The following is a 25752-nucleotide window of genomic DNA, read 5'->3' as shown; positions in this document are numbered from 1 at the left end:
TGAGGTCTTCTTTGAGCAGGTCTAGGACATAGTTATATAGGGCAAAGTTTAACCTCAAGAGCTCACGAAAATTTTTGTCATCATTTAGTAAATGACGTCTGGTAAGTGTTGTAAAGAAACCCTTGTCAAGTCTCATTCTAAAGATGGGATGTGTTTCAGATCTTCCGTTACAAAACCGTTGGAGCAGAATGTCTTCTTCTTCTTCAGTTTCTTCCAACAGTGAGTACAACAAGAAATCGTGATCAATTACTGAGAGAAACATGTGTCTACTTGCATCAAATGTTCATGAATGAGCTGCTGGCTACTTGCACGAATGCGCTCAGGCAGCATGGTCAGGGCCTGCGTGCTCAAATAAAATACTTGCACCTCTTATTTTCTCCATAACGTGGTGAGATATGGCTTTCGTTACAGCGTTAAAAACAGATTGGATACGTTTGCTACATTTCGTACACAGCAATGAATCACCTAAAATGAACCAAACATAAAGTGGTGAGCCACCACATTACCCACTGCAAAGGTCTCAAACGATACGTGACATGGCAACTGAAAATGAAATGTCGCAATGACTATGAGCAGTATGGAAAAAACTGACACTTCATTGTGAAGCTATGATGTGGAAATATCAGGTACTAAACAATGAGAATTGTGTGTGAATTAGTTAACCTCAGAATCGAAGTACTATATATTGAAGAAAATGCACAAATCCGAAACAAATAATTTTTAATTTTTTAGAGGAAAAGAAGAACCTGTACCGAGAAACTAATTCGAAGAGATGATGTAGCTTTGCTTCATTTAATACAATTCTTTTTCCTGCAAGATAATTGGAAAACTCTTTTTGCTGATACGCTGGCATCAGCCGCCAGCCACAGCCGCTTTATGGGAACCGCTCATTACGCATTTCAGGTGAACGTCAGACGCAATGCGATGGCCGTAGCTGCCAGCAGTGTCATAGGAATCTCATCTTAAACTTGTATTATCTGACAAAGTATCGAGAGAATAATTTGAAAGTTTATAGCGGTGCGATTAAAATCAAGAGATATTGGTATCCGTTCTAGATTTGTTTCTTCTCTGCACATTATATTCTTTATTTTACTGTTTCTGTTGTTCTATGTCAATTATTATCCCCAAAGTAGTTACAAAATTTTATTGTAATCAAATAAGAAACTTACAACAACATAATTTTTCGACATAGTCTCCTCGCGTTTCAAAGCACTTGGTCCATCGTTGTACGAGCTTCCTGATGCCCTCATAAAAGAAGGTTCTCGGTTGAGCTGCGAGCCAGGAAAGCACTGCTTCTTTCGCTGTTTCGTCCGAGGCAAATCGACGGCCCCTTAATGGACCAAGCAAGTGATAGTCAGTAGGGGCAAGATCGGGACTATATGGAGGACGATCCAGTACTTCAAATTTGAGTTTCGGGCGTTTCAGCAGTGTGGGCAGCAGTATGCGGACGGACATTGTGCAACAACACATCACCTTTTGACTGCAATCCTCGGCGTTTGCTTCGAATTGCAGGCTTTAGTCTGGCAGTAAGTATCTCACTGTAGAGTACAGTGTTTATTGTTGTGCCTCTTTCCCCATAATGTTCCAATACTTGACCTTGTGCGTCCCAAAAAACCGCAAGCATTAGTTTTCCTGCGAATGGTTGGGTCTTGAATTTTTTCTTGTTCGGCGAATTTGGATGTTTCCATTCAATACTCTGCCTTTTAATCTCCGGCTCGTAATGATAGATCCATGTTTCGTCACCAGTAATGACCCTGTCTAAGAAGTTGTCCCATTCGTTACCATAGCGATCCAAATGTTTTTTTTTGCAGATGTCCAAGGGTGCTTGATTATGCAACTGTGTGAATTGTTATGGGACCCATCTTGCAAAAACTTTATGAAACCCAAGTCAGTTGTGGATGATTCGTAGGGAGAACCGAGACTAATTTGCAGACGATGTGCCACTTCGGCAACAGTTAATCGTCTGCCTAAGAGAATCATTTCACGTGAACGCTCAATGGTTTCTTCATTTGTGGTGGTAAACGGTCGTCCGGTCCCTTCATCGTGCGTAACACTTATGCGACCATTTCGGAACTTTTCAATCCATTCGTGGACACTCCGTTGTGGCAAAACACTGTTCCCGTACTGTACTGAAAGTCTTCGACGAATTTCGTCCCCTGATACGCCTTCCGACCACAAAAACTGATCACTGAACGTTGCTCTTCTTTGGTGCAAATAGACAACGGAGCAGCCATGATTATCAGCACGGCATCGATAACAAGACTAACCTAGCAGCCTGAAAATTGCAAAGATATAACAACAAATAAACAAAGCATGCGTCATCATCGTAGTACGACAGTACTACCCAAATAAACAAAAATATAACTAATTTGCAGATAATAATTGACTTACCCTCGTATATTCCAATTATCAGCAGAGAAATTCGAATATTTTCATTTCTGCAGGTAATCATAAGATTTCATTAGAGGCAATCGACACATTACAATCTTTTTCGCGTAAGAAAAAACATCAAAATGAATCAAAATTTGATATATGATGATGAATCATGCTCCCTCCCCCTTCCTATGACGTGCACACACACACACACACACACACACACACACACACACTATATCCATGCCTCTATATATACTTTTAAAATCACTGTGAAGTTCGTGGCAGAGTGAACTCAGTATCATACCATATATAAGATTTCCCTTCTGATCAAATCGCACATAGATCGCCGGAAAAATGGCTGCTTAAACGGCTGTGCACATACTGTAATTAGTCTAATATTACCTTTCTCAGTTCCTACAGAAACGATTTGTAATTGACAGAAGAATTTTCCTAGGTTTTTCATTTGATACTGATTCTTTGGAGGTATACTTTCATGGAGTAGTTTGGTTCTATCTTCAGGCGTCTACCAATTAAGGTTTTCAAGCATTTCTGTGACACTAACCAGTGAATCAACCAAATCTGCGACCATTTGTGTTTTCCTTTTTTGTATACTTTAAATTTTGCCTTGTAAGAAGTTACAGGTATGTCTAGGGTGCCGTGTGAGTTATTAATTTTTCTCCATCACTCGGCAAGGTTAAGACGGCAGCTCGTAATGCAAGAGAGCAGTGCCTAATGCATACCGTGAAGAGAGCGAACAAGGAGATCGTACAATAATCTTATGTAAAATTAAGTTTTAAAATATTGTTGCATAATTGGCCCGATTATGTAAAACTAAGCCAATGACAAAAGTATCCATTTTGAGCATGATTCTATAGTCAGTTTCTTCAAAAATCCAGTTTTTACTAAATACCAAATGCATGTAATACTGAAGTTGGAGAATTATACCTTTGCAATCACGTTCAATTTAGAATATAAACGTGTGGTACGAGTTTTCATGAAGATACCTCATTTGAATTGTTAAGTAAAAATTTGTGTCTGACATTGTCTTCCAATTTCAAGTCGAGCAACTAACTTTATGTAATTACGAACAAGTAGTAGAAATCGTCTCTGAACCGTGTCGAATGTTGAGAGCGACAGGACAAGGTTCAGTGATTTATAACACTACTTCTTGTGCATATGAACTTTTGTCACATTGTAATGCTCAGTAAAACGACAGTAGATTTTTATTTATCGTCGTGGTTCCTACCTTCTCTGCATTATTCTTAGAGAGTACGAACATTTGATTTCAGTTTTGGCGAACTGAATAATGTATCTGTGGACTGAAGGCTACGAACAGTACGCTCTTCATCGCTTTCTTGCTTTTCACACGAATTGTTATCAGACCCTTGTAAAAGGCTGTGCTATCCAAAACTGCAAAAGACTGCGAAACAGTTCAACGCATAAAACTAAATAACAAACCAAATATATTTACCCACCGCCACACACTTTCTTAGTCCTATCTGGTGTGGGTCCTACACACTTGAGGATAATTCTGGGGTGGGACGCACAGACGATTTGTAAGCCGTCTTCTTTGTAGTCTGAGTGCATTTTCCCAGGATACTGCCAGTGAACCTGCTTTGTCTATAACGGAGTCGATGTGAGCATTCACTTTCCTACCAATAAAGGTTGCTACACCGAGATATTTGCAAGAATTGGTTGACTCTGCTGATATTGCAGACATAATATATACTACTTTTATGTATTTTGTGAAATGCGCTGTTTTACATTCGTTATATTTGGGGCATTTTGCCACTGCACCTCCTCGAAATCATTTGTCAGATCACACATTGTTATAGATAACTGAATCATCTTCGAAAACTGTGAGATTACCTTTAATATTGTCGGCCAGAACCTTAATGTACAGCTTGAACAGCAAGGGCTCCAATATACTTCCCTGGGGCACTTCTTATGTTACTTCTGTCAGTGACCCTCTATGCAAGATAACATGCTGAGTCCTCCCTACAGGGAAATTCTCAGACTGGTCACATGCGTGTGCAAAGACATACCTGAAAATCTGCGCCAATGTCTCAATAGTTATTAAACACAGTATTGGGATTTTAATAGTCTTAAGACTGGAATATAAGTTGTAGAACATTTTTGCAAATTCAGGCCATACAGAATTGTGGTGAAGTAGCATGATGGCCTTGAAACGGGAATGTGTACTTTCTTGTAGGAATTATCTTATGTTGGATGCTTGCGCAGCGGTGGCAGAGGAGCCGCGTTGCACGGATATGAATCAGAGGTGATCTTTGCTCCTCGAAGATGAGCGCAAGATTTATCTGTTGATCGCGAGGAGAGGAGGCACACAGCTGAGCTTTGGTATCATATGTGAACAACTGAGTTTTGGTTTAGTAGCAGCAATAAGTAACAAACAGTGGAGATTTTTGGAAATAATATTATGGATTAATGGAACATTTATTGTGCAGAGAAACAGAACTGATTTTTCATTGGTACGATTATACTCTTTGTGAAGAATGGAGTACAGGTAATGATTAAGTCTGTTTTATTTGCGGCAGCAGTTGGATAATGCAACATTCTTTGTTTGCCAAACATCCATATCAGGATTTTTTTTTTTTGCCTTTCATTTTTTTACGGATTTATCGATCATTGCGAGAGAAATGAATTTAAGAATTAGATTTTGGAATTTTGTTTAAGGAAAGATTACACAAGTGAAGATTAATTCTTGTAATTCATAGATTATTGCTACCAGATTTTAGAAAATACTTAAGTATTATTGAAATTTCATTACATGTCACTACCTCAAATGATACGAGATAGCTATTCAGTTCATTTAACTTAGGTTCTTTGTCCACATCCCGAGAGTCAATTAATTTTCAGTTTATTTAAAACTGTCATCAAAAATTATTAATCAAGAACGACAGCAATGTTTTAAGAGAACTCATTGCATCTTTGCGTATCTCAGTAGTTACATTTTGCAGCTCTTTTAGGAGAGCAGTTCGCACGCCATAATATAGTGCGACCCAGGTCAGCCAAATAATGTAGAAAACAGATTCTTTCTTTAATTAAATATCACAGGCACCAACTTTAATTTCAAAGTAATTAGTTTTTCATCAAAGTTCATAGTCAGATTTTGTGATAACAATAAGTTTCAGACATGGCGTGATATTCTTAGAATTCTGGCAGTTAGATTTCTCTGTGCAGTCTCGCTGTTGAACTGTAACACCGACAGTTAGCGTTACACAACCTTTTAACTAAAAGTTTGCTATGCGCCCTATTCAAAACAGATAGCCCAAAGTTTAGCATCTAATAGACTAACATTAAAAAGATAATCAACTTAACAGTTACACTTTCATTAAAAATAACTTAAACAGATAACTTTAAATCTAAGATCTAAAACAACGTCGAACGTCTAGGTGGGTAATATGCTGTCATACCAGGGCTTGTTCAGAAAAGAATGAGACAAGATTTCGAAATCGCCCCGCTGAAATCGTAGCTGCCGTGTTTGTAGTTGTAGGAAAGCAGTATGGGAATGCCAGGTCGTGTGACTGGGGCCTCCCGTCGGGTAGACCGTTCGCCGTGTGCAAGTCTTTCGATTTGACGCCAGTTCGGCGAAGTGTTTGATAAGTTTCCGTTTGTCATTGGAATTATACTTTCCTTTTCTTCTGATTACTTGCCTCCAGTGCAACTATGGACCTATCGATTGACAGATGCAACTAAAAACTGCATTCCTTGCAGGGTTTCTGAATGAAGTTCAACAACATTTTGAGAACCTGTTACTGTCACAGGAGATTACACGTAGATATTAATTTAATTATTGCATTACGTCTGTGTTTGACAAGTAAAATAAACGGATTTTTTACACGAAATAAATCATCCACAACTAGTGATGACTGCCTTCATTCTGTTATAACCAGTTTCTAGCATAACACGTCATTAACACATGTTCATTATCAACACCATACTCTTTACAATTGTCAACACTGTATGATGATGATGAAGATAATGTTTACTGAAACTTATTGTGACAAAACACATAAATAAAGTCCACTGCAGCTGTGGATGATTTATTTCCTGAAATATTGTTATCAGTTATGCTGTTGGCATAAGACTGGAGAATATCACGTGAAATAAATTTTGTGTTAATAAATGTAGCTGTTGTACATCTTTTGCTTGATACATAACGAACTACTTATTCTTGGACTGCGTATGACCTGTCGACATCCAGCTATTCAATTCAGTATGTTGTAGGAATATAAGTCCAGACTTTCAACCATTACAAAGTGACAAAATGATGACAATAAGTTTGCAGATTGGACGTTCTGTGACCATGCCTTAGATTTCTGCTGTAATGCTTTGCAAACATAAAGGGTGTTTTACTCGGATTAGAAGCATTACTGTTAGCGTAACGCAATATTCATTTTCATTTGAGAGATATTTTATTGACTAGAACTAATGAAACTAACAGTGCATCTAGAGGAAAACATTCCACTGCTGTCTGTCTGCCTCACATGAGTCTCAAGCCTGACGTGGCCCCCGGGCTCTATAAATTCCTGCGGTGTGGGACTCGGCCAGTGCCGTCCGAGGCAAACGTCGCTGCCTTCTCGGAACCGAGTGCAATAAGCTGCGAGTCATGTTAATGAGTCAGTTGCCACAGACGGTGCCTCTTTCGCGAATGATACACGCACTTTTCCCCAGTAATTCCGGGACTTTTGTGGTTGTTCTTACGAGAAATAAATTAAATATTCTTGTTTTATCGTTTGTGCTGTATTATGTCCAGTTAGGTACGTAACAATCAGTCTATAAATCATCTCGAACTAAATATTTTAGACAGTTTTGTTGCTGGAACCTTCAACAAGACCAGCCATATCTCGTTATGGCAGAGATGTGAGAGGGTCACCCACAAAGTAATGCACTACATTTTTTTTTACTTCAACTGTTATTAACTGAACACAGTGAAACGTAACCAAAAGAAAGAATAATGTTTTTTTCTACACTCTCTATTTTTGGCGTATTGTCTTTCCTGTTCTATAGCTTTCCTCCAGCGAGACACAAGGGAAGAACATGCATGCCCTGGCGGTACCACTCCTTGCTCTGGTCACGAAGCTGTCACCTCTTCGTCACCCTCAGACTGTTCTACATGAATAAACAAATACCCTCTTGCTGTGAACTGGGACTGGTTGTCGTTAAACAAAATTCTAATGAAATATTGTAACAGCTTCTTGTAGACGACATACGTATTATCCATAAGTGGTATATTATTATTAAAAAAAGCTTTAGAAAAATTTTAGATTCTGTCTAAGCCACACACACCACGATTCATACAGCAGCTGCATTATGACTAAACTGTGTTTTACAGGTGAATATCTAATGAAAAATACTTATTTTTCTCTGCCTACAGTTTTAATTATTTAACGTGAAAATCGACTATATAAACTCGTACTGTTGGTATACCAGTATAAATAAACTATTGTGCGATGTTTGTTTCTATAGGGGAAGCTTAAGGTCAATTAGATAAGAATTTAGTCAAAATACTCGTCTTAGATCTACTTAAAATGTCAGAGTCATCCATACATTATGACGCCCCTTCATGCTACGGTAACTCCCGGTGTTAACATTACCTCATTCTGTCATACAGTATTCAGGGGTTCGGATGTACTAGTCACTTGGGATTGATGTCTGGCGCAATTGTCGGGATTGAGATGTATGTACTGTTCGCTTGGGAGCGGCATCTTGCATTTTATAGAAATCGAGCCTGACACCTTAATGAACAGATGCCACTAAATTTCCTCCCTTAGCAGTAGAGGAACACTATACATTACTGGTCCACTCCCGCACCCTGTCACTGAGGCATCCACGTCGCTGCGCACATAAAATAGTGTAACTGGGCTACGAGTTTACTATTTGATCGCAAGTCCAATTAGATTTAGGTGGTGTGACCAGAAGATCACGTGACCGGAAGTGTGGCTATCTTGCTCTTGACGAACTGTCATCATCAACAAAATTGTTCAAATGTGTGTGAAATCTTATGGGACTTAACTGCTAAGGTCATCAGTCCCTAAGCTTACACACTACTTAACCTAAATTATCCTAAGGACAAACACACACACTCACGCCCGAGAGAAGACTCGATTCTCCGCCGGGACCAGCCGCACAGTCCATGACTGCAGCGCCATAGACCGCTCGGCTACATCAACAAAAGCATTTGCAGCTGGTAGACATACTATTATGCTAACACACTTTACAGCGCTTATCTTACACATATACAAATATTAAGACTGACATGAGATCTAAATCATCAACTTCCGGAGAGATAAATACATACAAATTGGAAGGGGTCTGTCCGATTTGCCACGTCCAGTTTCAAGAAGTTTAGGCCATAATTGTGAATCAGGTTGCGAATCTGATAAATGTACTCAATGATTGTAGTATCGACGAACTATACTTCTTGTGAGTCTGTTCTTGAGATCACAGATGTTGTTCATAGAGGTTACTTAGGTGACGAAGTAGTAGTAGTGTGTGGTGGACAGTCTAGAAATTTACTCGCTTTGAAAAGGATGAAGCTGGCCTGCCATGTAGTGGAGGCAGCATTATTTAAGAAGAATTATGTACTAACATGTTTTGAGGAAAGAAAACGGGATTATATCAATAGAAGAAAGTCAAAAGCGGAATTTTTAACGTCATCCAGGTTTAAATTATATATTTGTAACTGTGTGGTTTCTTATTGTTAGAACATTGTGTATGGTTAAAATTTGCTGTAGAAATTTTATAGTGAAGTACATGGACTTGTTGATAATTGAAACAAGTGTCAAGGAAGGCAGTTATACACAAGAAAGTTATTAAGAAATATTTTTTTAATTTGTATAGGTGTGAGAACTTTATGCAAAGGTGTATTGTTGTCATGAATTAATGAAATATAGCTAAACGGAGCCTTTGTTCTCATTTATCAGTCACTAAGAATAATTTTCCGTTTTCATATACTTTCATGATTGCTTGCATACTCGCATTGCACACCACGAACTATGTACTGAGAAGCATTTTCATGAAAAGTTATAAGATACCAACTTGAATTGCACATCGCAAGTAAGGCAAATGAAATTTGATTTTTGACTGTTTCATAATTATTTCTCATAGCAGCAGGTTTGCAGAACAGATGAGCTTTCTATGTGCACAGGTATGCCAATAAATTATATCATCAATGTTCATGTCCACGCCAAGGTACAGTGATTGTCAGAGTGTATTCGTGAAAATAATATCAGTATCAATTCACAGGCTTAATAACAGTAAAAGATTTCACTAAAGTGTTATCTTGTGAGTTTTCAGGCAGTGTTATCAGAAAGTCAAATGTGCTAAATTATATGTTTATTTGCTGTGCAGTCGGAATAAGAGCTCTGATACAGTGATTGTTTGCTTGACTAAAGATAAGGTTTAGCTATATTTAGGGCCAATATTTTTATCTGAGTGTTTTGTCGTGCAGTCAGAAAACATATCTAAATCTCATCGAAAACGAATTTATCTCTTGCAGACAAATTGTTTGGTGTACCGGCTAACCTTGATTTCACATTGTGTAGCATGAGCTTCACATATTTCCATTCAAAACTTTATTTTAACACAGTTCTGTTGCAATGCACTGAGATTTATGTATTTCGATGTCAAAATAAGTTTTATACATTTCTCAGATACCAACCAAATCTTACAAACACTGGTTTAGAAATATAAGACATTACTTTCATCTGGCGACACTGCCGGGATGCGTAATTATGATTTAGTCTGCTGATTCCTGAAGTCAGATAAAGGTTGTTCTACAAAGTTAAATTATACGCTTTCGAGATTAATGATACAACTATTGACGTAATTATTCATCTCATGCCATTACAGCAGTACAGTTTGCTCTGCATATTTATTACCAAGCATCTATAAGACATATTTTCTAGAGAATAGTTATAGTTTAGCTGTGCAGAAATGGAGGTTTGTGTGTCTTTTGCAATTTTGAGTACCAATTTGTGACAAGTATTTTGCAGATTGTCGTGCAAGTAATACTCATTCATTTTTATGCGTTTTTAGTGTTATATTGTGTTTAGAATAAGTGATTTTGTATTGATTTTTGCTATTGCTTATGATATACTTCCAGTGAAAAATATTCTTGTTTATTGAATGTTATTTATTGTTTATTGAATGGTTAGACAGACAATTATTTTTTCATGGTATATGCTACTTTGCGTCCTGTAGGTATTTCATTCAACAGTGATATCACCAGCAGTTTGGATTTCCATTTACTCATTGAATTCTGTCAGTGGTAATTTAAATATTTTGCTATTTTCATTAACAATTAAAGGAAGAGACTTTTAGTAGTTATCTGTGTAGTACTGAATTGTGTGTGAGAGTTTTCCTTTTTGTTTGATGAGTTACTATAATTGCATTAAAATGTGAAAGGCTACCGGAGCTAGGTGAAATGCCAGAGCTGCAGCTGATGTAACTTTTGGTAATTCTGTAAACAGAGAAGGGGCAGTTGATCAGGGATCCTCTCATTGCGCACTGGGCTCGCATTCGGAAGAAAGACAGTTCAAACCAGCGTCAGGCCATCCTTATATAGGTTTTCCCTGATTTCTCTAAATAGCTTCAGGCAAATGCCGGGATGGTCCCTTTGAAAGGACACGACCGACATCCTTTCTCGTCCTTCTCTAATCGTATGAGACCAGTGACCTCGCTGTTTGGCCCCCTCCCCCCAAATCAACCAACTAACCAACCTTAACCTTAATCTCAAGAATATTGATGTAAATGAGACAGATAGGATAATGCCTGACAGGAATGATCAGGGTAATTTTTCGATATCAAACATGGTAGAAGACGGTACAGTTAGGGATTCTGCTGTGGCAATTGAGCCTTTCGGATGGAATTTGTCACAACAGTCAGATTCTGCAGTTAAAGATTCAGGTTTTGCATCTGCAACTAACGACCAAACTGAGTCAGTCTCTACCACTATCTGTAGTAGTGTCTAAGATAGAAACAATAATTTTTTGCAAAGTATTCTGAAGGTATTATCAGAGAACAACAAAGAACTGGACAAAAAATTTGATGAACATGACAGAAAACTTAAAGAGCGTGACAGGAGGCTGGACAAAAAATTTGAAGAACGTGACAGCAATTTGAACTACGTGACAGAAGAGACTAAAGGGATTACGGAAGAGATTAAGTGCTTCAAGGACTAGATGAAACAGATTAGGTAAGATGTACTCGAGGAGATCAACCCTGCAATAAATTATGTTAAATCGATAGCTGAACACATTGATACTGCCGAAATTTCACAGTTAAAACGGCATGATAGTCAATTTGAAACCCAGGAACAAAGTCTTGAGGAACAGGCTAAAGAATCTGAATTTGCTACCTAAGAACAGTTAAATACAATTACCAAAAAAATAGCTGAACGGTCTGTAAACGTGACCCAACTGTCTCGTAATGCGGACGAAATTTCTGATGTTACATAGCCTTTGCCGATTCGACAGAGTAACTTTCTCTCCAACGTTTTAAACAGGGACAAATGACTATTGACCAGCAGCACAAGTCGGATGTAAAGAAATCTGATAACTGGGTATCATGTGCTGAACGGGAAACCAGCCACGGTCATGATGATACCAAGAGTCATATTTTGCTTTGTAATACTTCTGCCGACATTTCTGATTCATAGCATATAGGTGAACTGATTGGTAAACGCACTACGCTACGCAGACAAGACATCGCTAATACCTCACACTAAGCGAAAAATAATTTGCCCTCTTACCAGAATGATTAATTCGATTGCAAACATTTGATGTATGAAGTTTTTCGTAATTCTCCCAATGATATGCACCCTAGATAGCGGCTACAACAATTCCAATACTAACTTTCACCTACAAGGCCAGTTGTCATAAGCTCGAATGTACATGTAGCTGTTTAGAATCTGAACCATCACAAGTATGAGAGCATTAGCACAAGAATGCCAAAGAAAGGTGAATTTTATCACGCATTCTTGTCAGCATACTGGTCTGACACAACACAACACACAGTAAAAAACAATCATTATGCTAAAGAATTTTGAACAATCAGACTTTGCCAGCCCCGCAGACTATTTTCAGCACATGATACGCAAGAGTCGCTTACTATCGAATCGGTACAGTCCCTCTGAATTAATAAGAATTTGTTTGACTGAACTGCCGGGGCGTTTGCCACACATTATTTTGGCAGGACGCTGAAAAGACGACATTGAGACTTTTCAAAACCTACTGCAAGAACATAAAGATGACAGTGAGGAATTTTACTCGCGAAAGAAACATAGAGACGGCAATAGACAAAAATTCCAGTCACAACGAAACAGATCTGATGAAGGATATCCTGAAACTCGTAACAACAGGTATGAACAGAATAGTCAGTTTCCTAATAGCTGTGATCACGATTATCTTACAATTGGCATCCGAGAGAACAGTTTAACAATCATGGCAATTTCAGAGATAGAAACAGAGGTCTTGGTTTCAGGAACCAAAGACGTTACGGAAACAATGGGCATTATAACAGAAATCAGTATAATGAAAGAAATAACAGTAATTGGCGTTAACGGCGAAATTTTAATTCATATTGAGTGACGGAGAACACTGATTTCAGACCACATGACTATCAGTACAAGCAAACACGAGACAGTTCGCGTGATCGTAACAACTATTACGAAAGAAATAACCAGGAGAGGCGCGATCGTGGAAACTATATTCCTGACAAAGTGATGAAGTAGTTGAGATTAGTCCACCTAAACTTCCTGATAATGATAGACATGATGGGCCATCGCAGGGTGACTGATTGCACATGCGGCAAACGACTCGTTTGTCGATACATGGAATTCCTCCATTCATACATAAAACTCATACACTATGAACCCATTAGTGAACAAAAAGAACAGTGTGAGACAATTGGTAGTGAAAATGAGGTGCAGGTGTTGGGTGAAACCGACCATAATCCTGTTAACATAGAGACTGCTGAGGACCAAGCACTGAACTTAAGGGATATCACTCTTTTTGACTGGGTAACTAGTTACATGCCTTGGTCAGATGATGACAGTAAATGTGAAACAGATGTACATTCACAAGTCATAGGGAACATGGGGTAGTGGATTCTGGAAACACTATCTTAACAAAAACATTTTGTGACATGGATTCAGAAGAGAGACAAATAAATTCTGTTCAGTTTGATGATATTAGAGACACCTTGTTGTAAGAGAAGGTAGACGATCAGGACATCTTAATCCATCTTACAGTATCAGTTTATGTTGTACAGGTATCTCTATCAGCGGTATTAGTGTCGGGTAGTCCTATTTACGTTATCAATGAGGCAACTTTCAGTAAATGTCAAGAATTAATTCTTTCTCCAACTTATCCATTGAAAGCAAATCAAAATTACGGGTGTAATTACTGGTAAAACTACAGAGGTTAAGAAACAAACGTGTTTAGATTTCATTTACAAATGTAATCAGTACTCTGCCAACATCTTAATTGTGCCCTTTGTTACTACACATATAATATTGGGTATTGATTTCTTGACTTAATATAATGATAATCTAAAAATTAATAACGTCAAGACGAACGCCGAATTCGATGGAAAGTTATTCTGTTTGCAGTTCGAGGATTGGATTTCAAAAGAGGAAGAAGACATCAGCTGTTCGAAATTTTTATCTTCGTTAAACTCGCAAGCTTCCACTGAAGCTGTTGGTCATAAATGAAGAACTTCTCAGAAGATGGAACAGTCTTTTGATATCTCTGAAATTATATATGATAAAGTAGAAGTGTAGAGGATGCTTCTGAAGTAAGCACGCAAAAGTTATTTGATATCTTATAGTCACATTCCGAAGTCTTTGTCAACAAACCTGGTACCATAAGACATTTTCTGTACGAATTTAAAGTCAAGGAACATATGGAGTTTTTCGTTGCACATTATGCTAAGGAAAGAACGAGGTCCAAAGTAGGTAGACGATCCATCTCTCTTTGATGGGTTCATCGGCAGGCGACTGATTCCTCGACGAGCAGGGTGCTGTTATTCCTTTTTTTAATTCATGGTGAATTCAATTTTTTCTACTGTTCTATTTGGTTAATAAGTGTAAATAACTGTCTCCTACTACCCCCATGAACCATGGACCTTGCCGTTGGTGGGGAGGCTTGCGTGCCTCAGCGATACAGATAGCCGTACCGTAGGTGCAACCACAACGGAGGGGTATCTGTTGAGAGGCCAGACAAACGTGTGGTTCCTGAAGAGGGGCAGCAGCCTTTTCAGTAGTTGCAAGGGCAACAGTCTGGATGATTGACTGATCTGGCCTTGTAACAATAACCAAAACGGCCTTGCTGTGCTGGTACTGCGAACGGCTGAAAGCAAGGGGAAACTACAGCCGTAATTTTTCCCGAGGGCTTGCAGCTTTACTGTATGATTACATGATGATGGCGTCCTCTTGGGTAAAATATTCCGGAGGTAAAATAGTTCCCCATTCGGATCTCCGGGTGGGGACTACTCAAGAGGATGTCGTTATCAGGAGAAAGAAAACTGGCGTTCTACGGATCGGAGCGTGGAATGTCAGATCCCTTAATCGGGCAGGTAGATTAGAAAATTTAAAAAGGGAAATGGATAGGTTGAAGTTAGATATAGTGGGAATTAGTGAAGTTCGGTGGCAGGAGGAACAAGACTTCTGGTCAGGTGACTACAGGGTTATAAACACAAAATCAAATAGGGGTAATGCAGGAGTAGGTTTATTAATGAATAGGAAAATAGGAATGCGGGTAAGCTACTACAAACAGCATAGTGAACGCATTATTGTGGCCAAGATAGATACGAAGCCCACGCCTACTACAGTAGTACAAGTTTATATGCCAACTAGCTCTGCAGATGACGAAGAAATTGAAGAAATGTATGATGAAATAAAAGAAATTATTCAGATTGTGAAGGGAGACGAAAATTTAATAGTCATGGGTGACTGGAATTCGAGTGTAGGAAAAGGGAGAGAAGGAAATGTAGTAGGTGAATATGGATTGGGGGACAGAAATGAAAGAGGAAGCCGCCTGGTCGAATTTTGCACAGAGCACAACATAATCATAACTAACACTTGGTTTAAGAATCATGAAAGAAGGATGTATACATGGAAGAACCCTGGAGATACTAAAAGGTATCAGATAGATTATATAATGGTAAGACAGAGATTTAGGAACCAGGTTTTAAATTGTAAGACATTTCCAGGGGCAGATGTGGACTCTGACCACAATCTATTGGTTATGACCTGTAGATTAAAACTGAAGAAACTGCAAAAAGGTGGGAATTTAAGGAGATGGGACCTGGATAAACTAAAAGAACCAGAGGTTGTACAGAGATTCAGGGAGAGCATAAGGGAGCAATTGACAGGAATGGGGGAAATAAATACAGTAGAAGAAGAATGGGTAGCTTTGAGGGATGAAGTAGTGAAGGCAGCAGAGGATCAAGTAGGTAAAAAGACTAGGGCTAGTAGAAATCCTTGGGTAACAGAAGAAATATTGAATTTAATTGATGAAAGGAGAAAATATAAAAATGCAGTAAGTGAAACAGGCAAAAAGGAATACAAATGTCTCAAAAATGAGATCGACAGGAAGTGCAAAATGGCTAAGCAGGGATGGCTAGAGGACAAATGTAAGGATGTAGAGGCCTATCTCACTAGGGGTAAGATAGATACCGCCTACAGGAAAATTAAAGAGGCCTTTAAAGATAAGAGAACGACTTGTATGAATATCAAGAGCTCAGATGGAAACCCAGTTCTAAGCAAAGAAGGGAAAGCAGAAAGGTGGAAGGAGTATATAGAGGGTCTATACAAGGGCGATGTACTTGAGGACAATATTATGGGAATGGAAGAGGATGTAGATGAAGATGAAATGGGAGATATGATACTGCGTGAAGAGTTTGACAGAGCACTGAAAGACCTGAGTCGAAACAAGGCCCCCGGAGTAGACAATATTCCATTGGAACTACTGACGGCTGTGGGAGAGCCAGTCCTGACAAAACTCTACCATCTGGTGAGCAAGATGTATGAAACAGGCGAAATACCCTCAGACTTCAAGAAGAATATAATAATTCCAATCCCAAAGAAAGCAGGTGTTGACAGATGTGAAAATTACCGAACTATCAGCTTAATAAGTCACAGCTGCAAAATACTAACACGAATTCTTTACAGACGAATGGAAAAACTAGTAGAAGCCAACCTCGGGGAAGATCAGTTTGGATTCCGTAGAAACACTGGAACACGTGAGGCAATACTGACCTTACGACTTATCTTAGAAGAAAGATTAAGGAAAGGCAAACCTACGTTTCTAGCATTTGTAGACTTAGAGAAAGCTTTTGACAATGTTGACTGGAATACTCTCTTTCAAATTCTAAAGGTGGCAGGGGTAAAATACAGGGAGCGAAAGGCTATTTACAATTTGTACAGAAACCAGATGGCAGTTATAAGAGTCGAGGGACATGAAAGGGAAGCAGTGGTTGGGAAGGGAGTAAGACAGGGTTGTAGCCTATCCCCGATGTTGTTCAATCTGTATATTGAGCAAGCAGTAAAAGAAACAAAAGAAAAATTCGGAGTAGGTATTAAAATTCATGGAGAAGAAATAAAAACTTTGAGGTTTGCCGATGACATTGTAATTCTGTCAGAGACAGCAAAGGACTTGGAAGAGCAGTTGAATGGAATGGACAGTGTCTTGAAAGGAGGATATAAGATGAACATCAACAAAAGCAAAACAAGGATAATGGAATGTAGTCTAATTAAGTCGGGTGATGCTGAGGGAATTAGATTAGGAAATGAGGCACTTAAAGTAGTAAAGGAGTTTTGCTATTTGGGGAGCAAAATAACTGATGATGGTCGAAGTAGAGAGGACATAAAATGTAGGCTGGCAATGGCAAGGAAAGCGTTTCTGAAGAAGAGAAATTTGTTAACATCGAGTATAGATTTAAGTGTCAGGAAGTCATTTCTGAAAGTATTCGTATGGAGTGTAGCCACGTATGGAAGTGAAACATGGACGATAAATAGTTTGGACAAGAAGAGAATAGAAGCTTTCGAAATGTGGTGCTACAGAAGAATGCTGAAGATTAGATGGGTAGATCACATAACTAATGAGGAAGTATTGAATAGGATTGGGGAGAAGAGAAGTTTGTGGCACAACTTGACCAGAAGAAGGGATCGGTTGGTAGGACATGTTCTGAGGCATGAAGGGATCACCAATTTAGTATTGGAGGGCAGCGTGGAGGGTAAAAATCGTAGAGGGAGACCAAGAGATGAATACACTAAGCAGATTCAGAAGGATGTAGGTTGCAGTAGGTACTGGGAGATGAAAAAGCTTGCACAGGATGGAGTAGCATGGAGAGCTGCATCAAACCAGTCTCAGGACTGAAGACCACAACAACAACAACAACACTACCATAGTGTAATTATAGTGACGTAGATTTTGAGACTAGTGATGAATGTAATTTGCTATGCATTTTTGGTAATTTGTGAATAATATTTCAGAATAATTTTGTAAAGCTAACAATCCTCAGCTATTGACTACTGGTAATACAGAGATATGAATTGCAAATTCCAGCTGAATGTGTGTACTGTGAGAAACCGTACACAGTGTAAAGAATGATAGAGAAAGGGTAAAGTATGACATTTATGTAAAAAAAGTACTGATACCAAAAGGTAAGAAATGATGTGCTCATGATATACCTGTATTTGTGTGATGAAATATGTTGATATTATGCAGTAATGTAAATTAGTACTTATGCTGAGCAGTAATGAAGGAATAATAAGTATTGAATTATTATGTGTATCTAGGTGAAGGGATGTTTTTATGAATAAGTATTTTAGGAAGAAAATTAGGAGTGTAAGATGACGTCATTTCAGTAGTGATGATGTATGTCGATGTTTTTATGGATTATCAATTCAGGTAGCCAATGAGGGATAAAGGAAGATTTTTGTTTCAGTAATGATGTTATCTGTGGTTTAATATTAACTTTACAGGTATACTGTGTAGCAGTGAAAAGAAACAAAATACAATTAACATGAACATTTCCTTTCAGAACTGTGTTCTGTATGTTTGTCTTTATGAGGAATTAATTCAACAGACAACAGAACTATTTTGTGGTTGACACCTGAACTTTGAATTATCAGGAACTTCAGGCTTGTTAATCAAAATGTAATTAACATTTCACTCTTTTATCACAATTAATGACATTGTTTTTTAATTGTAATGATACCAGTGAATTTGACTGACACATGACAAACATTAACTGTAATGTGATAAAGTTTTCTATTCTAAGAGTGTGTCTACAATAATTAGCTATTTTGGTTGTCACCATACTTATTCCTGATGTTTCTGTACATGAGATATCTGGCCAGACAAAAAAATCTATGTAACTTAAGAAACTGGATCCAAGTCTTTTCATTTAGTTGAGGTACTTTAAGATAGACATACATGTTCAAGATCGTCATTTAATATCAGACTGATTATCAACTGTATACTTGTTTAAGCAATGTGGTTAAAATGACATGAGAATTTTACAGGCAAGTCTTACATAGCTTAATAGACAGATTATGCTGTATGGCTTCATGCAATTTACTGTGGCAGTTAGTTGAGTGTCACATCATGTCTCAGCTTGTTGTTATTGTTGTGGTCTTCAGTCCTGAGACTGGTTTGATGCAACTCTCCATGCTACTCTATCCTGTGCAAGCTTCTTCATCCTCCAGTACCTACTGCAGCCTACATCCTTCTGAATCTGCTTAGTGCATTCATCTCTTGGTCTCCCTCTACGATTTTTACCCTCCACGCTGCCATCCAATACTAAATTGGGGATCCCTCGATGCCTCAGAACATGTCCTACCAACCGGTCCCTTCTTCTTCTCAAGTTGTGCCACAAACTCCTCTTCTCCCCAATTTTATTCAATACCTCCTCATTAGTTACGTGATCTATCCATCTAATCTTCAGCACTCTTCTGTAGCACCGCATTTCAAAAGCTTCTATTCTTTTCTTGTCTAAACTATTTATCGTCCACGTTTCACTTCCATACATGGCTACACTCCTTACAAATACTTTCAGAAACGACTTCCTGACACTTAAATCTATACTCGATGTTAACAAATTTTTCTTCTTCAAAAACGCTTTCCTTGTCATTGCCAGTCTACAATTTATATCCTCTCTACTTGGAACATCATCAGTTATTTTGCTCCCAAAATAGCAAAACTCCTTTCCTATTTTAAGTGACTCATTTCCTGATCTAATTCCCTCAGCATCACCTGACTTAATTCGACTACATTCCATTATCCTCGTTTTGCTTTTGTTGATGTCCATCTTATATCCTCCTTTCAAGACACTGTCCATTCCGTTCAGCTGCTCTTCCAAGTCCTTTGCTGTCTCTGACAGAATTACAATGTCGTCGGCAAACCTCTAAGTTTTCATTTCTTTTCCATGGATTTTACTCTGAACATTTCTTTTGTTTCCTTTATTGCTTGCTCAATGTACAGATTGAATAACATCGGGGACAGGCTACAACCCTGTCTCACTCCCTTCCCAACCACTCCTTCCCTTTAATACCCATCGACTCTTATAACTGCCATCTGGTTTCTGTACAAATTGTAAATAGCCTTTCGCTCCCTGTATTTTACCCCTGCCACTTTCAGAGGTTGAAAGAGAGTATTCCAATCAACATTGTCAAAAGCTTTCTCTAAGTCTACAAATGCTAGAAACGTAGGTTTGCCTTTCCATAATCCTTCTTCTAAGATAAGTAGTAGGGTCAGTATTTCCTCACGTGTTCCAACTTTTTCTACGGAATCCAAACTGATCTACCCCTAGGTCGGCTTCTATCAGTTTTTCCATTCGTCTGTAAAGAATTCGCGTTAGTATTTTGCAGCTGTGACTTATTAAACTGATCGTTCGGTAATTTTCACATCTGTCAACACCTGTTTTCTTTGGGATTGGAATTATTATATTCTTCTTGAAGTCTGAGGGTATTTCGCCTGTCTCAAACATCTTGCTCACCAGATGGTAGAGTTTTGTCAGGACTGGCTCTCCCAAGGTTGTCAGTAGTTCTAATGGAATGTTGTCTACTCCGGGGGCCTTGTTTCGACTCAGGTCTTTCAGTGCTCTGTCAAACTCTTCACGCAGTATCATATCTCCCATTTCATCTTCATCTACATCCTCTTCCATTCCCATAATATTGTCCTTAAGTATATCGACCTTGTATAGACCCTCTATATACTCCTTCCATCTTTCTGCTTTCCCTTCTTTGCTTAGAACTGGGTTTCCATCAAAGTTCTTGATATTCATGCAAGTGGTTCTCCTTTCTCCAAAGGTCTCTTTAATTTTCCTGTAGGCAGTATCTATCTTACCGCTAGTGAGATAAGCCTCTACATCCTTACATTTGTCCTCTAGCCATCCCTGCTTAGCCATTTTGCACTTCCTGTCGATCTCATTTTTGAGACGTTTGTATTCCTTTTTGCCTGCTTCATTTACTGTATTTTTATATCCTCTCCTTTCATCAATTAAATTCAATATTTCTTCTGTTACCCAAGGTTTTCTACTGGCCCTCGTCTTTTTACCTATTTGATCCTCTGCTGCCTTCACTATTTCATCCCTCAAAGCTACCCATTCTTCTTCTACTGTATTTCTTTCCCCCATTCCTGTCAATTGTTTCCTTATGCTCTCCCTGAAACTCTGCTGGTTCTTTCAGTTTATCCAGGTTCCATCTCCTTAAATTCCCACCGTTTTGCTGTTTCTTCAGTTTTAATCTACAGTTCATAACCAACAGATTGTGGTCAGAGTGCACATCTGTCCCTGGAAATGTCTTACAATTTAAAACCTGGTTCCTAAATCTCTGTCTTATCATTATATAATCTATCTGATACCTTTTAGTACCTCCAGGGTTCTTCCATGTATACAACCTTCTTTCATGATTCTTGAACCAAGTGTTAGCTATGATTAAGTTATGCTCTGCGCAAAATTCTACCAGGCGGCTTCCTCTTTCATTTCTTAGCCCCAATCCATATTCACCTACTATGTTTCCTTCTCTCCCTTTTCCTACTCTCGAATTCCAGTCACCCATGACTATTAAATTTTCGTTTCCCTTCACTACCTGAATAATTTCTTTTATCTCATCGTACATTTCATCAATTTCTTCGTCATCTGCAGAGCTAGTTGGCATATAAACTTGTACTACTGTAGTAGGCTTGGGCTAGGCGTGGGCTTCGTGTCTATCTTGGCCACAATAATGCGTTCACTATGCTATTTGTAGTAGCTTACCCGTACTCCTATTTTTTTATTCATTATTAAACCTACTCGTGCATTACCCCTATTTGATTTTGTATTTATAACCCTGTATTCGCCTGACCAAAACTCTTGTTCCTCCTGCCACCGAACTTCACTAATTCCCACTATATCTAACTTTAACCTATCCATTTCCCTTTTTAAATTTTCTAACCTACCTGCCCGATTAAGGGATCTGACATTCCACGCTCCGATCCGTAGAACGCCAGTTTTCTTTCTCCTGATAACGACGTCCTCTTGAGTAGTCCCCGCCCGGAGATCCGAATGGGGGACTATTTTACCTCCGGAATATTTTACCCAAGAGGACGCCATCATCATTTAACCATACTGTAAAGCTGCATGCCCTCGGGAGAAATTACGGGTGTAGTTTCCCCTTGCTTTCAGCCGTTCGCAGTACCAGAACAGCAAGGCCATTTTGGTTAGTGTTACAAGGCCAGATCAGTCAATCGTCCAGACTGTTGCCCCTGCAACTACTGAAAAGGCTGCTGCCCCTCTTCAGGAACCACACGTTTGTCTGGCCTCTCAACAGATACCCCTCCGCTGTGGCTCCATCTACGGTATTGCTATCTGTATCGTTGAGGCACGCAGTGGCGATTGTGACAAGAGTATGTCTGGATAACATAGTTATTTTGAGCCCTGCAGGTTGTCAGTGGAGAAACCGAAGGCAAAGTTCTATGCTCCCTGAGTCTGCCACAGGAATGTGCTCAGGCTGCCTTGCTGGTGCAACTGTGATAAGCATATATGTGACAAGCGATGTGTATGACAGTTGGCTGTCATTTTTTTCTCCCTTTGCATGACGTTGTCCTAATAGCTTTTCTCAATAATTTTGAACAGACAATTCTATACATTATTGTACCATGCTGTAAATGTTTGTATTTTTCTTTGTTATTTGAACTGACAAGAATTTTCACTTGCCTTCATAAAATTTTCTTAACCATTTGAACAAACAGACGTAACTGCTTTGTGAAGTTTTGTACCACGTTGTATGAAATGTGCACATTTCTTACTTTATATGAACTGACAGGAATTCTTACTGATTATTCCAGATTTCTTTCAACATTTGTACAACTAACTGTAAGGACATTATAATGTTTTGTACCTTATTATAAGACTGTATGTATTTATGCTACTGTATTTGAGTGAACTAGATTACTGATTTACTACAGCAAACATCTTGTTATGCCATGCCTTTTGTATCATGACAACTATGTAAAGTGACTGATGACTGGAAGCTCCATATATTTGTTAGCATTTGTGTACTGTTACTTTCATTCAACTACTTACAATATTAGTATCACTTTGTACTTCTTCAGCGATATTTTGTACGTATTGTCAGCCACCCAAGGTATTTGTAATCACTCTTCTGTGATTGTTAGTTTTGGAGATGTTTTGGGGTGGTTCCTGCTATTGTATCAGCCGAAACCAATCTGGAAAATTCTTGTTTAATAGGGGAGGGGTGATGAAAGAGGACTGTCCGATTTCCCATATCGATTTTCAAGAAGTTTTGGCCATAATTATGAATGAAGTTGCGAATCTGATACATGTACTCAATCCCTATAGTATCGATATAACACTATTCTTTGTAAGTCTGTTCTTGAGATCATAGATGTTGGTCATAGAGGTTACTTCTTTTGAAGAGCGTAGCAGTCGTGTGTGTTGGACAGTCTGGCGATGTACTCAGTTTGAAAAGGATGGTAGCTGACCTGCCGTGTAGTGGAGGCAGCATTGTTTTAGAACGATTTTATACTGACATGGTTCGAGGAAAAAGACAAGATCGTATGAAAAGGAAAATTTTTAAGTTAATCCAGTTTTATGTGTACATGGTGATTTTTTCCACCGTGTACAAACTCTAGGCATTGATCGATGAGACGATACGGAACAAAAAAGGTCTAATGAACTTACGTCCGGAAATGCATGGTTTCCACATTAGAGGCTATTTATTCAATCATTCTTTGTTACTGAGACTACGGTCTAAGACTCGCTGTACCACGTAGGCACAGTTACAGCATGCACGGTTTCCTCCTAGAGGGTGGTCATGCCCTAGCGCGCTCTCCTGACATAGTAAATGGTAATGTTGTGTCCGATTTACTTTTCTTGCTGATTCACCTTGCAGTGGATGTGACGCAGTGTTGTACAAAATGGTTCCGCATTCGAATCGAGAGCTTACCAGCATGCCTTTTACTTACGAAAAGGCAAACGGCAACGGGCGGCGGGCAGCAGGGCTGTATCAGGAAACATGTTCCCGCAGCAAGAACCACAGCTTTCGATGTTTGGAACAGTGTTTCGCCGTTTGTCTGAGACAGAGTAGTTTCAGGAAGCAGGAAATCATGAAGGACGTACCCGAAATGTTCGGACACCAGACGCGGAGCGAAATGGGATTAACGCTGCAGAAGGCTCCCGCCGTCTCAATACCAGGAAGTTGGCCCGCCAGTACAGGGTAAGCCAGACGACCGTGTGGAACATTCTCCATGAGAATAGTTACTACCCGTGTCACTTACAGAATGTGCAGGGCTTACTAGCGACAGACTTTCCGCAACACAACGAGAGCAGTTTTGTCACTGGTTTCTTCACCAGGCAACCACGATTCCGGGATTTGTGTCATCCAGTCTATTCACAGACGAGGCGACCTTTACGCGGGGTGGTATCTTCAGCTTTCATAGCAGTCATCTGTGGGACAGTATGCAGAACACCCATGGTATGGTGACAGCGAGTCATCAGCATCGGTGCAGCCGGAATGTGTGGGCCGGGATAATTGGCGGCCGTATTTTCGGGCGAATCTTCCTTTCACGTCGCCTAAACAGGCCGGATGGGCTGGAACTATCGGAGTTCCTTGTGGGTGACTTTGCCTCCATTGGTGGAAGAAGTGTCATTGATAATTCGAAGGGTTATGGGGCTGCTACATGATGGTGTTCCAGCTCACTTGGCCGTTAATGTCCGGACGCATCTCAATCGTGCCTTCCCTGGTCATTGGGTCCTACGAGGGGGTCCAGTTGCATGGTCTGCTCGTTCACCGGATTTCAACCCTTGCGATTTCTAGTTATGAGGCCATCTCAAAAGTGTCGTGTATGCAGAGCCCGTTACGAATGTGGAGACACTGGGGCAGCGTATTTATGCTAGCTTCGACACTCTTCGGATGCAACCGACCCGATGTGAACGTGTGAGACAGAACACGCTACGGCGTGTACCTGGAAACCATTTTTAACACATACTGTAACTGTGGCTGCATGGTACAGCGCATATTATACCGCACTCTCTGCAACAAAGTATGATTGAATGACATGAGTTCATTAGGCCTTTTTCGTTGCATATCGTCTCATTGATCAATCCCTTGAGTTTGTACACGGTGGAAAAAATCACCCTGCATATATATAACTGTGTAATTTGTTATTGTTGGAATATTGTGTATGGTTAAAGTTTGCTGTAGAAATTTTATAGTGAAGCACATGGACTTGTCTGATGGTTGAAATAAGTGTCAAGCAAGGTAATTATACACAAGGAAGTTATTTAGAAATATTTTGCTTATTTGTGTAGTTGTGAGAACTTTGTGAATGGTTGAACTGCTGTCATGACTTAATGAAATATAGTTAAACTTGGAGTCTTTGTTCTCATGTATCGTTCGTTAAGATTAGTTCCCCACCTTCATTTACTTTCATGACTGTTTGCATACTCGCATTGCACACCGCGAGCTGTGAACTGAGAAGCATTTTTATGGGAAGTCACAAGATACCGTCTTACATTACACATCGCAAGTACGGTAAATGAAATTCGATTTTTGACAGTTAAATCATTATTTCTAACAGCCGCAGTTTGCAGAACAGGCGAGTGTTAGGTGCGCACTGGTATGCCAATAACTTTAATTATCATCAGAATTCATGCCCACTGTAAGGCAAAGTGATTGTCAGAGTGTATTTGTGAAACTAATACCAGCATCAGTTCACATGCTTAATACCAGTAAAAGATTCCAGTAAATGGAGCAATAAATATTCTTACGAAATTCGTTTATTGTTTAAGTCATCCGACATACTACGGTGCATGCACGGTTTCGTCATTCACAACGACTTGTAA

Source organism: Schistocerca piceifrons, chromosome 3, assembly GCF_021461385.2.
Source record: "Schistocerca piceifrons isolate TAMUIC-IGC-003096 chromosome 3, iqSchPice1.1, whole genome shotgun sequence".
Lineage (NCBI taxonomy): Eukaryota > Metazoa > Arthropoda > Insecta > Orthoptera > Acrididae > Schistocerca > Schistocerca piceifrons.
Note: the sequence above shows the minus strand (reverse complement) of the source record.